The sequence below is a fragment of the Sardina pilchardus genome, chromosome 8 (assembly GCF_963854185.1).
Source record: "Sardina pilchardus chromosome 8, fSarPil1.1, whole genome shotgun sequence".
Lineage (NCBI taxonomy): Eukaryota > Metazoa > Chordata > Actinopteri > Clupeiformes > Clupeidae > Sardina > Sardina pilchardus.
In genome coordinates, this window is record NC_085001.1 from 54,641 (window position 1) to 67,528 (window position 12,888).

Consider the following 12,888-nt stretch of genomic DNA (forward strand, 5'->3'; position numbering starts at 1 on the left):
TCACCCATAATGATTTCCAGTTTAATGATCATACATACCTACAGACACATGGAACTGCCATGGGCCAAAGATTTGCACCTGCTTACGCTAACATATACATGAGTGAGTGGGAGCAAGAAGCCCTAGCAAAATGCCCTCATCAGCCCCTCTTTTACTATCGCTTCCTGGATGACATCATTGGGGCCTGGACCCATACACTTGACCAATTTACTGACTTTGTACATACACTCAATACGCACCATCCTACAATTAAACTGAAAGCCACAATACACCCACATTCGATCACCTTTTTAGACACCACCACCTTTCTGACATCATCTTCCCCAACACACAAATCCCTGAGCACTAAAGTTTACTTCAAACCTACAGACACCCATGCATTATTACACAAATCCAGTTATCACCCAAAGCACACTTTCAGGGGTATTATTAAGTCCCAAATCATTCGTTTCCACCGCATTTGCACTTTCCCCAGTGACCTCCAGGAAGCGATAGCCACCCTCTTCTCTGCTCTCCGCACACGCGGCTACTCCAAAAGATTTTTACGCAAAATCAAAACAGATACACTGGCTCTTCTTGCTCCCGCTCACTCTCCTACATCCAACACCTCCCACACACCCAGGCCTGTCCCCACCCCCCCTCCTCTCCCACATCCTGACTTCAGGACCACTACCACTTACCCTAACCCCAGGCCTTCCTCCAACCCTGGGCCTCAACACACGTCCAACCCTGGACCAAACCCTGACCCTAACCATAACCCTGACCCCAACCCTGACCTTAACCTTAACACTGTCCTTAACCTTAACCCTCTCCCTAACCTTAACCCTGACCCTAACCCCAGGCCTGGACACACTCCTACTCCAGACACACACACACACACTCAGTCGTACCACTGATCACCACATACTCACACACCACAACACAATTACATCACACTCTCAAACAACACTTTACCAACTTACACTCCACTTACCCCCCCTTTCAATCCTACAGAGTCATCTCTGCTCTTAGGAAAAACAAAAACCTACAGGACCTTCTTATCACATCCAAATTCTCCAGACGCCCCCCTTCCACACTCTCTCATGCTGACTCTCACTTTAAACCTCATCACTTTATCACTAACATTCACTCACACTGCTCTGCACCCAACCAACCTCTGTCACTTGATGCCACCAACGCAGTTTACATCATCACTTGTCACAACTGTCACTTGCACTACATCGGTGAAACAGGCAACTCCATCCGGGCCAGACTCAAGCAACACCTCCATAACATTTCAAAAAACATACTTAACACACACTTAGTAACACATTTTCAGACTCATGACATCTCCCACCTTGACATTTGTGGTCTTGAAAGCAATCCTGGCTGGACACAAGCACAAAGGAAGAGAGCTGAACGAATCTGGATTAATAAACTAAAAACTCACGTCCCACTTGGTCTTAATGAATCTTAATAAAGATATTTTTACTTGTCTCTGTCTCTTTCTTTTACAAATGTCTCACATATGGAATACAAGGTCTTATATCCTCTTTATTTTTCCCCTTTTCTTTTTCTTCACTTTCTTCTCTCTCCCCCCTCTTTCTACCACTTTAGCCTGGTTGGGTAACCTAGTCCTTTCCCCTTCCCCTCCCCTTTAATAACCTTTTGTCCTTGATTTTGTGGTTTGTGGTTTTGTCTTACACCTGCCTGTCTTGTTTTCACCTTGCTTGTTGCTTTATGTATTTTAGCACTTATCTCACTTTTTAGCACTTACTCCTCCTCTAAAGCACTTATTCTAGGTCCCAACTCTAGGCTTCTTATTTCTCTTACATTTCTTGTCTTTTTTCCTACTTTGTCCTGTGTAATATTAATATTTTTTTAACTTTTATTCCTTTTAGCAATGTTTTAGATATATAGTGACCGCTTTCACTGTTATTAACACTATTTTACTAAATCTCTTTTATAGTCTTATTTACCCACACTTATAAAAGCTTTTAGCCTTGATATGGTCACTGTATGTTTATTACATTGTTATTACATTGTCATTACATTGTTATTACATGGTCATTACATTATCTTGTTATTACATTGTCATTACATTGTTATTATATTGTTATTACACATATACTAAGTTATATCTTATCTCTAGTTTTAATTTGATCTTGTATTCCTTTAACACTAACACAACCCCATACACTCCCTGGGTGTGTGCGGTGCCATTAGGCCAGTGCACCTATGGCCAATGGCCAATATAAGTTCACATTCCCCTACACCTAACCCTAACTCAAACAATAAAAAAAAAAATGTTTGGGAAAAAAAAAAGTGTCACTACAAAGGTGTACCAATCGACTCCAAATGCTCTGAAACATACTCCTACACACTTTCTCCAGGTGATGATTTTGGCCTCAACACTAGGGTTATACTTGGGGGAAAATTCAGATTTTTCATTTTTTCCCATTCGTTTCAATGGGAAATTGTTTTTTGATTATAACTCTTGAACGGAAGGTGCTACATTCAATCTGATGTGCTCCGTCAGACATAATTCGACCACAAGGAACACACCAGAAGTGAAATTTTGTTTCTACGACTTTCCGTTCTCGAGATACAGGCTTTTTAAAGTTTATTTCCGGTTTTTAACCAACTTCCGGTTATCATTTTGAGTCTCTAGTACCTTCGAGGCCGGAGATATTGGCCAATGAAAACATGGCAGGGAGATGGCAGGGGGGTGCCGTCACTAGGTTTTATCCCTATACCCCTAACCCTAAATACAACCTAACCCTAATCTACCCTATCTAAAAAACACGACTTACGGTTGCCATCATCAGGTCTCACACACACATGCTTGTAAATAAAAAGAAAAAAAAAAACCCTAACGCTAACCCTAACTAACCCTGCAGCATCTTGATTCTCTTTTGTTCGAAGGCCCTAAAGCTCCGAATGAGAATACCCCTCACCTGGCAGCTCTTCACGTACAATGCGTACGCCTCCCTCGGAGTCCCAGATAGTGACACCAGAGTTAGCTCAAGAGCGGACCAAGTCTTGCTGGTGTTGGCCGGCAACACCATTGCCCTCGATTTACCAGGCACCGCTGCCTCCTCGTCCCGCAACAACTGCACCGTGTCATCATGAGGTTCTTCCTCCTCTTCTCGAGGGTTGGCTTGTACTTGCACTGCAGGGCCCTGTCTCTCTGGACCAACCCTAAAGAAAATGCCAGGACCCAGCTGGTAGAGCTGCATCCCTTTGATGTTGTGGGGCAAGGAGAAGTTCCCCAACACCCTGGCATCCCTCAACCCCTTCACTGTCATTGGACAACTCTTGTAGAGTTGAAACAGGCCTTCGAACTCTACAAAGGTCCCGTTTTGAATGAGGCCGATACAGCTCACAAAAGCCATGAGCTTCAGCTGCCTGTCCTCATCCTGAGGATTCAATGGCAACTGGAGCCTCAAGGACAGGCACTGCAGGACTTCCGGGATCCAGGGCATCCCCCACTCCCGGTACCTCTGCATGGCAGTATCAAAAGCCAGATTCCGACTGACAATGAACTCGATCACACTGTTCTGGAGTGACAGGTTGGAAGTTGTCAAACGATCTCCATCGTTGACAAACAGTTCAACGAACGACCGCCCATCCCAGGTGACCCGTCGTAGCCTGCCCTCATAAAACATGATGTCAGGGAACCACCTCAGCTTCAGTGCTGTCAGTCCCTCAATCAGCAGCAGGGTGAGATCCAGATCGGCCCCGGCGATCATCTCGTTCGCCCGCTGGAACACACATGGGAACTTAAAACTCCCGACATGGTCCACAATCCCCTTCACGAATGCCTCTACCCGGAGAGAGTCCACCACTAGGTAGGGCTTTGTGCGGGCCCTCAAGTCATGCAATGGTATGCGCGTGTTGGACTTGTATATATCCTTCAACTGAAGGACCACCAACTCCCGCCCAACCACTGCGGGGGAACCGGTCAGCGAGTCGGAGAAGAGGAAGATCCTCTTCACCCTTTTCCTCTGGGTATCGAAGGACAGGAAGGTCTCCAGCGGTGGAGGCTCCAGACCCGCACTGGCCGAAGAGTATTTGGCAAGGCCCAAGAATCCCCGGGTCTTGGTACAACTCTTGATGTGAGTTGAGGCCGTGCCCAAACTGACACTGTATAGACGGGACATGTGGCAACGAGGCTGGCCATGAAAAAACTCCTCCAGAGCTAATTCGATTTGAAAGTCCCTCCAGGCAGTCTCATACCCTCCAAAAAACTCCCCCCTGTAATGAATGTCCCGTAGGGTATGACAGAGGAACTGCCCAACCTTCTGGATTACGGTATGGAGCCCCTCGCCATCCGCATCCTTCCATTCGAAAAACAGACTCCGGTTCGAGGAGTTCTGGGATGCCCCTTTCCTCCTGAAAGAGCAGAACCACCTCTACACGTGCCGGCAGCAAGATGTCGGACTTGCTGTACAGGTCCTCAAAGTGAACCATGTATTGCTCTGCACGTGTTGCCATTGCCCGGTTTTGGACAGGGTGCAACAGCCCACACGAGCAGATCACCGCCGTCACGGGATGTTTATAGAAGGGTGTCTGGTGAGTGTGTGGGCAGTCACAATAGAACTGAATATGATTCAGTCTGGGGACCTCCAGGAGCTGTTCCAATATCCCATACACCTTAGGACCTAGATCCAGCGCTAAACTATCTAAATTGGATTGATAATTGGCAGCCTCATGGAAGGCCATGTTCGTAAACATTGTGCCCTCTGAGTCCCGTTACTCTTTCCAGGCCTAACCTGGACCACATCAGGTGGGTAGGGGAACTCAAAGAGCCCACTGGGTTTGTCCGAATGGACATTGCCAGGTGGACTGACATGGCCTTTACCTCCTCAACATCTAGTACGTCGGCGAGGTCAAGGGGCGAGCGGTCCTTCTGCCCAAACTGACTCACCGTCAGCATGACGATACAGCCCATGGGGATGGGAGTTTGGGAAATGGCTTTGTCCAGCAAAGCCAGCACGAACTGCTGGTCGTCTGGGCAAATGGCCATTTTGGTGAGGTTGCCAACGTTGTTGCGTTGGAATGTCGGCTTTGCCTTATCGAAGGCATTCAGCTCAATCATGAGCGTCTTAAACCGGTCTTTAACGTCAGTATAAAAATCAGTGGTCAATCTCTTGGCCACTGAAGCACTTAAAAACTGGTTGGACACCCTCGATTTATGGCCAGGAACTACCGATAAGGTGCCACCCTCCGTCCATAAAGCCCACTCTCACCCCATGGCACTGACGGAACTCATCCAAAACAGCATTGGAGTAATCTGCCACCGGAATGTGTTTCTTCAAAAACACCCATGTTGGCACAGCCCTGACCACATCCCCCAGAAAAATCTGGTGGATGGGTTTGTACAGGGTGAAGAGACTCTTCAACTCTACAACGACCCCATCAACATCAGCTTTGAAAACGAGTTGATCTGGATTGGGGTGGGGGGTGGGGAAAAAAGCCATTCGGAGTTCTTCATCCCGGAGGAAATCTCTCGGGCAGAGGTAGGACCTATAAGCCTCAAGGAGGGTTTTTCAGTTCTCCCTAGCAATCTGAGCAAACATGTTCACCTATCAGTTTCAGCAGCACTGAATGGCCCTGTTCTGGCGCTCCTATTTACACCCTCTGGAAGATAATAGAAGATGTGACCACATAAGACCACGGGTTGAATCCTGGATAACTATGGACAAATCACAATCAAACCTAATCAGAGTAAAGACAGTCTACAATGGACAAACCAATCCCACCATGTTACCAACTTTCTTCATGTCAAATCCCAGATCCCTTGTGAACAAAATTGATGAGTTACAGCCCATCTTGACTAAAAATCATATAGATGTGGCTGCAATCTCTGAAACTTGGTTTGCTCCCCACATGCCTCTGGATATGTTGGACATTGATGGCTATACCTTGTTTTCCAAATGCCGAACTACTCGTCATGGTGGAGGTGTAGCACTGTACATCAGGGACAACATCCCAACATATCCTCTCACCTTTAACAGTGTGCCTGACCATCTAGAATGCTTATGGCTAAGAGTGAGACCCCAGAAGCTCCAACGACACATATCTGCCATTGCAGTTTGTGCATTGTATTCTCCACCACAATCACCACATCAAGATGAGCTAATTGAACACTTAATTACCTCACTTGACCTACTCCATACAAAGTATCCAGACATTGGACTAGCAATCCTTGGGGATTTCAATCACCTCAAAGTGCATAACATCTGCCTTGATAACAATCTCTGTCAGGTCGTTCAGAGCAAGACCAGAGGTGAAGCCATCCTTGACATGATTATTACCAACATGAAGGCGTCGCATGAGAAGCCTGACATTCTCCCTCCCGTCAGCTCCGATGACCACAACTGTGTTCTCTGGCGCCCAAAAGCAAAGCCTTAGATCCTCCCCTGAGTGCACAAAAAGGGTTGTGCGTCCTATAAAAGAGTCTGGCTTGACTGAATTTGGCAGGTGGATTACTTCACACCCATGGCACGAAGTGAAAGAAGCGGTTAGTACTGAGGGAAAAACAAATGCTTTCTATAATACCATATTACCAAAAATAGACTCTTCCCAACAAAGACAGTGAAACTATATAACTTGGATAAACCATGGATCACCCCCAAAATCAAAGACTTGATCCACCAGAGACAGAAAACTTTTAAGACTGGGAAATCAAGTGCCCTGGTCAGGTTCTACAGAAACAAGGTACAAAAAGAGATACATAAAGCAAAGAAACACTTCTACAAGTCTAAAGTGGAAGGCATGGATAAAGCCACCCCAAGAATTTGGCATAACAGAATTAAATCAATGTACAAAACTGTGAAGAAAGAAGATAGAATAAATGCCCCTGAGATCAACCCCAATGACTTTGTGACAATTGCTAATGCAATAAACACAACATTTGTAAGAGTATCACAATCCCTCCCACCTCTTGACTACTCAGCTCTACCTGCTTTTTTGCCATCACTTCCATTGCCTACTATACCAGTGTGGGATGTGTATAGGAAACTGTCCACCATCAACTGCCACAAATCCCCTGGGCCAGATGGGATTCCACAAATCTTACTGAAGGAGTTTGCATGTGAGATCAGCATCCCTTTCTGTGATATTATTAACCAGTCCTTCACTGAAGGGGTGGTCCCTAGTCAGTGGAAGGAGGCTATTGTGGTACCTATCCCCAAAACCTCTCCACCAAATATTAACCAGTCCTTCACTGAAGGGGTGGTCCCTAGTCAGTGGAAGGAGGCTATTGTGGTACCTATCCCCAAAACCTCTCCACCAAATATTGATGAACTGAGGCCAATTTCACTAACAGCCCAACTGGCCAAGTTATGTGAACAGTTTGCTTCAAATTGGATCATGAGTGACATTGCACCAGACCTAGACGCAATGCAGTTTGGCAGCAGACAGAATTGCTCCACAACACACTACTTGGTCAGTTTGATGGACTTTGCCTACAAGACCTGTGACAAGCCGGGCTCAGTCTGCACCCTAATTACAACTGATTTTGCAAAGGCCTTTGATGCCAGTCTTGGACACCCCAGCAGCCCTGTAGTCTCCAAGAGACCCTAAATGACCTTGACATCTGGGTCAAAGACCGCAAAATGAAACTCAACCCGAAGAAATGTAAAGTTGTCCATGTCACCCATATGAGAAACCCTCCTGCTCTGCCAGCTCTGCTCATTGATCAGAACACCCTAGACAGCTCTGAAACAGTTAAAGTCCTGGGGGTCACCATCCAACAGAACTTAAAGTGGGATAGTCAAGTGAACCATATGCTCACTTCAGCCAATAGGAAGCTCTTTGCCCTTCGACGTCTGAAGAAATTTGGAGTCCTGGACTCTGAATTGGTATCCATCTTTACAGGCTATGTGAGGCCTGTGCTGGAATATGCTGCCCCTGTATGGCACAGCTCACTGACAACAGCACAAGAAAAAGTACTAGAAAGTATCCAGAAACGGGCTTGTAAAATTATCCTTGGTCAGAGGTACTCGGGGTACCCAGAGGCCCTTACTACTCTTGGACTGTGTACATTAACAGAAAGGCGCACTCAACTATGTCTGGGCTTTGCCAAAAAGCTGATGAAGTCCAGCTACAGAGACTGGCTACCTCCCCTTAGAGAAACACTAACTGATCGGAAAACAAGAAATTCAAATAAACTGTCCATTCCTACATGCAGAACCGAGAGATACAAAAAAATCATCAATCCCATACATGTGTGGACTCTTAAATGGACTCTAAAATGACAATGGATTGCAGATGTCGCCTATTTGACATATTTTAGCTTGTGTATATAATGTTTTTTTTTTAATGAATGTATTTATTGTAACAGCATATTGTAATTCAGTGTTTATGATGACAGCTGTTTGTATGTCTTTATGAACCTGCAATAATGGCTGAAATTCAAATAAACTATAAACTATAACTCTGGCTTTTCAGGAAAAAAAAATGTTGAAATTCAAATATTTAATGAAAACTTGTACATTAACATATTTTTTTCTCCTAGCAGGAAGGTCGTAGAGACCTGAAACCAAGACCTACCCCCACTAAATCGGCCATGGCCTTTCCAATGGTACCACTCTCGACATTGTACGATGTTCGGAAATATGCGTACGAAGTTCGGTATTTTCGTAAATTCGTAGCTCCTGAACCGTGCATCGTACAAAGTCGTGGCTGGTACCGTTGGAAAGCCAGTGGCCGATTTATATGGGACAGATCTTGGTTTCGAGTCTCTACGAACTTTCGTTCTCGAGATATAGAAAAAAAACGGAAAAGGTAAGTATGATTTGTTTTTATTTTTTAACTCCTGAACGGAAGGTCATAGACTCAATCTGATGTGATCCGCCCCACCTAATTCGACCACGAGGAACAAGCCTGAAGTGAAAGTTTGTTTCTACGACCTTCCGTTCTTGAGATACAGAAATTCTTGTGTTTATTTCCTGTTTTAATCCAACTTCCGGTTTTCGCAGGAAGTCGCCGATGGACTCAGAAGAACCGTATTGACGAGATGAACAACTGGTAGGAGTTTCAAGACTCTACAACCAACGACAGGTAAGGTATGACAACATAAGAGGTAAGTACTTTATTTAAGATTTTTTTTCTAGTCTTAAAGAAGTCTTTAAAAAAAAATCGTCACACAGAAAGGGCACCAATCGGCTCTGAAACGTACTCCTACACACTTTCTCCTGTGATGATTTTGGCCTCAACACTCAACAAGGCAAATTTCAGCTTTTTCTTTTTCCCATTCATTTCAATGGGGAAATTGTTTTTCGCCTATAACTCCCGAACGGAAGGTGCTAGCTCAATTTTTTTTTCCGCCTCCCCAAAACCGGCCAAAAGGAAGCGGAATCCGTTGAAATTTTGTTTCTACGACTTTCCGTTCTTCGAGATATAAGCTTTTTAAAGTTTATTTCCGTTTTTTGACCAACTTCTGGTCATCATAGGAACTCGAAAGTGGTCTCAAAAGTTCCGGCGTAAAAAAGGGAAGGGATGGGGACTGGTTTCATGATTCTAGGTCCTTCGAGTGGGGCGCTACATGAGGATCAGTCCTCGGACTGATCCTGCATTTGCCCTATATCCCTAATACAGATACACTGATTATTTACACTCAGTTATTCTTGTGAATAGTACATACAGTGGGCGTTGGTTGATATTGGCCGCTTTCACGTGAGATTCTCATGAGACCTCACGCGTGAATCACGTGTATTTTATTTATTTTTCCCAAGTGAAGCTGCAATGACCCTAACAACCACCAGGTGGCACTTGTGAGCAGGGTTAGGAATGTCGGCATTTACCAATAGCCAAACAATCCAAAAGTGAATTAAATCCCTAAGCAAGCTAGTCTCACGATAAAACGTGTTATTGTTTATGAAGGTGTCTTCTGTTGGCCTATTGTATGAAGAGGCATCTGGCTGTTTCGTTTAGGTTTGTTTTGCTGTCACTAATGGTTTTATGAGGTCACAAGGCCAGTTTCCACTAAAAGCATAAGCCTATGTCCGGATGGGCCGATGGTACGCTTGTTTTTATGCTGGCAACAAAACAAAATGGTTACGAATGTTATTCTTGATTCTAAATGCAGGAAACAATTCACATCTTGTCTATTTAAATATTCTATTATTTGGGCCTATTCTAAAAGGTAGAACTTTTTCGTTAGAAAACAATTTCATTCGAATTATGGACTGCCTTTGAATGAAGTTTGATCGGACTTTCAGTTCACAGAAGAAAGTTTCAAGACGCTAAGAAACACGTTGTTTGCCCCGTAGCATTAACGGTGACTTAATTTATTTCAAAAGGATATGACCTCATGAATCCTATGGTTGTTTGTATGTTCTACTTGTCTTTTTTGATCTATATAATGATTATAGGGGATGCATCTCAGTTGTTAGATTTGCACATAACATGGTCACCCGCGGTTATGGGTCAAGTAAACATATTTTTAATGATAATCGGGTCATGTTTGGTCGTGTCAGTAAAAAAAAACTATGCTGTTAATTTTTTGTCATTTATATCGTACATAATTGTCTTTAGAAGAGGAAAACATAATTTGCAGCATTCCCACTGAAACGCGATTCTATTCCCCATATTTTGTCACGAACATGTATGTATTTGTTGTTTCTGCGTAGACAGACCCTCGGCTACACTTGACATGCAGTTGTGTTCTGTTCTCAGAGCATATGCTTTCTTTCTTTGTATGATCTGCAACTTTTTTCTCGAACTGCTGGCCTCCTTCACAGAAAATTCGGCTACTGAGCAACGAAGTTGCCGATGCGATGCGTGCTTCTCAAGTCTGATAATTTCAGCAAGATCGAATGGTGGAACCATGGACTGAAAGAAAAATAAACTAAAAGTGTCCCCAATCAGGAAATAGTCCTACTTCTTAATTTAATGTCATCAAGGCATATAGCCTACAATTGGTATGAGCATGCAATGTGCGTCCTTGCACAACTTATAAAGTGGCTTGTTGGAAAGCCCCACGTCTGTTCCTCACCAATTTGAGGAACCGGATAACCTCGCAAAGTTCATGCTCGTCTTTTTGCGCAAGTGAAACCGAACGTTATATAGATAGATAGATAGATAGGCGTCATTTTAACACTTTTTGTTATCACAGATTTTGTCCCCACCACTTTTGACAACTGAAAATAAAATGTATTTAATACATGGCTACGCTTGACAGGACGATAGGACAGTGAACGGTGATTCTTTTTCACCATTGACTACTAGACCTATAGCTACGCAAAACAAAGTTCTAGCAACTTAAGGCTGGCTTACATTGCACGATTTTGGCCTGTTTCAACAGTCGGCGACTAAATTTCCAAAATCGGGCGGAAATCTTGGGAGTTGTACTAGAATCGCAGCACGCTCCCGTCATCTAAATCGTTTAGTGTAAGGTGCCAATCTTAGCGGTTTTAAGTCCGTCGGTCTTTTTTCTAGTTTTGCCGTTACGACAATATCAAACATGTCGTGGCTCATGCAAATAGTGACGTGAACATTAAAGACCAATCGTCTTTGCAAAATCCTAATCTGAGACTGGCCTGTGACTAGACTGTGACTACAAGCTCAATGAATTGTCTTTAGATGTGAGAGGGTCTGAGACAGTAGTCTTTCAAAAATCTTTTCCAAATCTTTGCAAAGTCTGTCAATGTAAGGTAGGCTTTAGATACTCGTGTTCATGTTGATTCAGAGATAGGCATAGGCCTACCGTTGGCTACTGTACGTCAAGCTAGACTGCATTTTATCATGTGGCCCAGCTGACTGTCAATAAGTCGTCAGTATGCATGTCAGAAGTTTTGATTGTGCGTTTCAAGTGTATGCCGCGAATATCAATATCATAAACTCGACTGACTAAATCCCTTATATTTTTGGCAACTGTTAAAATATTCAAAACCATGCACTGAAATATCAAAGATAATGATAAGGCATGATAGGCTACTGTTCTTCGATAAACGACCAATATTTAGATTCACTGCTCCCGTCCTCCGCTGATCAGAGCGCAATTTCGAATAGCCCATGGAACTACGATTAAAAGATTTATGCTTTGGCTACTGTATTTCATAGAGGGCCTAGACCACCTTGAAACATGTCTCTGCCCCCCGAGAAAGTAAGTCTAAAGCCTACATTTTCACCAATCCATATGGATTACTCCACAAACCAAAGCGAAGTGACCAGCGGTGGTAATTTTCGTGGAGTTAGAATGAACTACTTGGGACACAGACCGGTAGGCCTATTTCACCATCACTCTGGCTCTGGTTTCGTTTTTTGTGTGTGGTGTGTGGTGTGGTGTGTGGTGTGGTGTGGTGTGGGGTGGGGTGGGGTGGGGGGGGAGAGCCGAGTCTTGAGGACATGATAGAAGCCAGCAAACTAGCCTTCATTCTCCTCGGAATGAGCCATTTAAGTACGAAGCTGATAAAGTAATCTAAATATAGCCTAGTAGGCCTATGCGTTTAAACATGGTTCTGGCGGCAACGGCGCAGCAGAATCAGAAACGCAACAGTCCTCAACATCGTTAAGATCATGTAAAATGTATGTCCCCAACACTTATCAAACCAAGCTGTAAAATAGTGTTTTTGTAGCCTGGATGCCAGACCGAAGTTTAGCCCCGCCTCCATTCTTTTTCTGCAGGGAACTTCGGTCTGGCACTGCTCCGTTCAGCTGCTACTATTCGAGATACACTTCTGCTCGGACCAATCACATTTCACAGGGCGGGCTTTACGTGATGATTGACATATGAACAGCAGTGACGTTCACGGCTGCATGCGTCCTCGTTCAGAGTTGGGTGTGAAACCATGTTCGCTTAGGTTGATTTTGATTGCAACAGAAACGCTATGGCTATGAATGCATAATTTGTTCATGCAGTTTGGCCTTTCGTTTATCTTAGCTATTGAAACGGAGGTT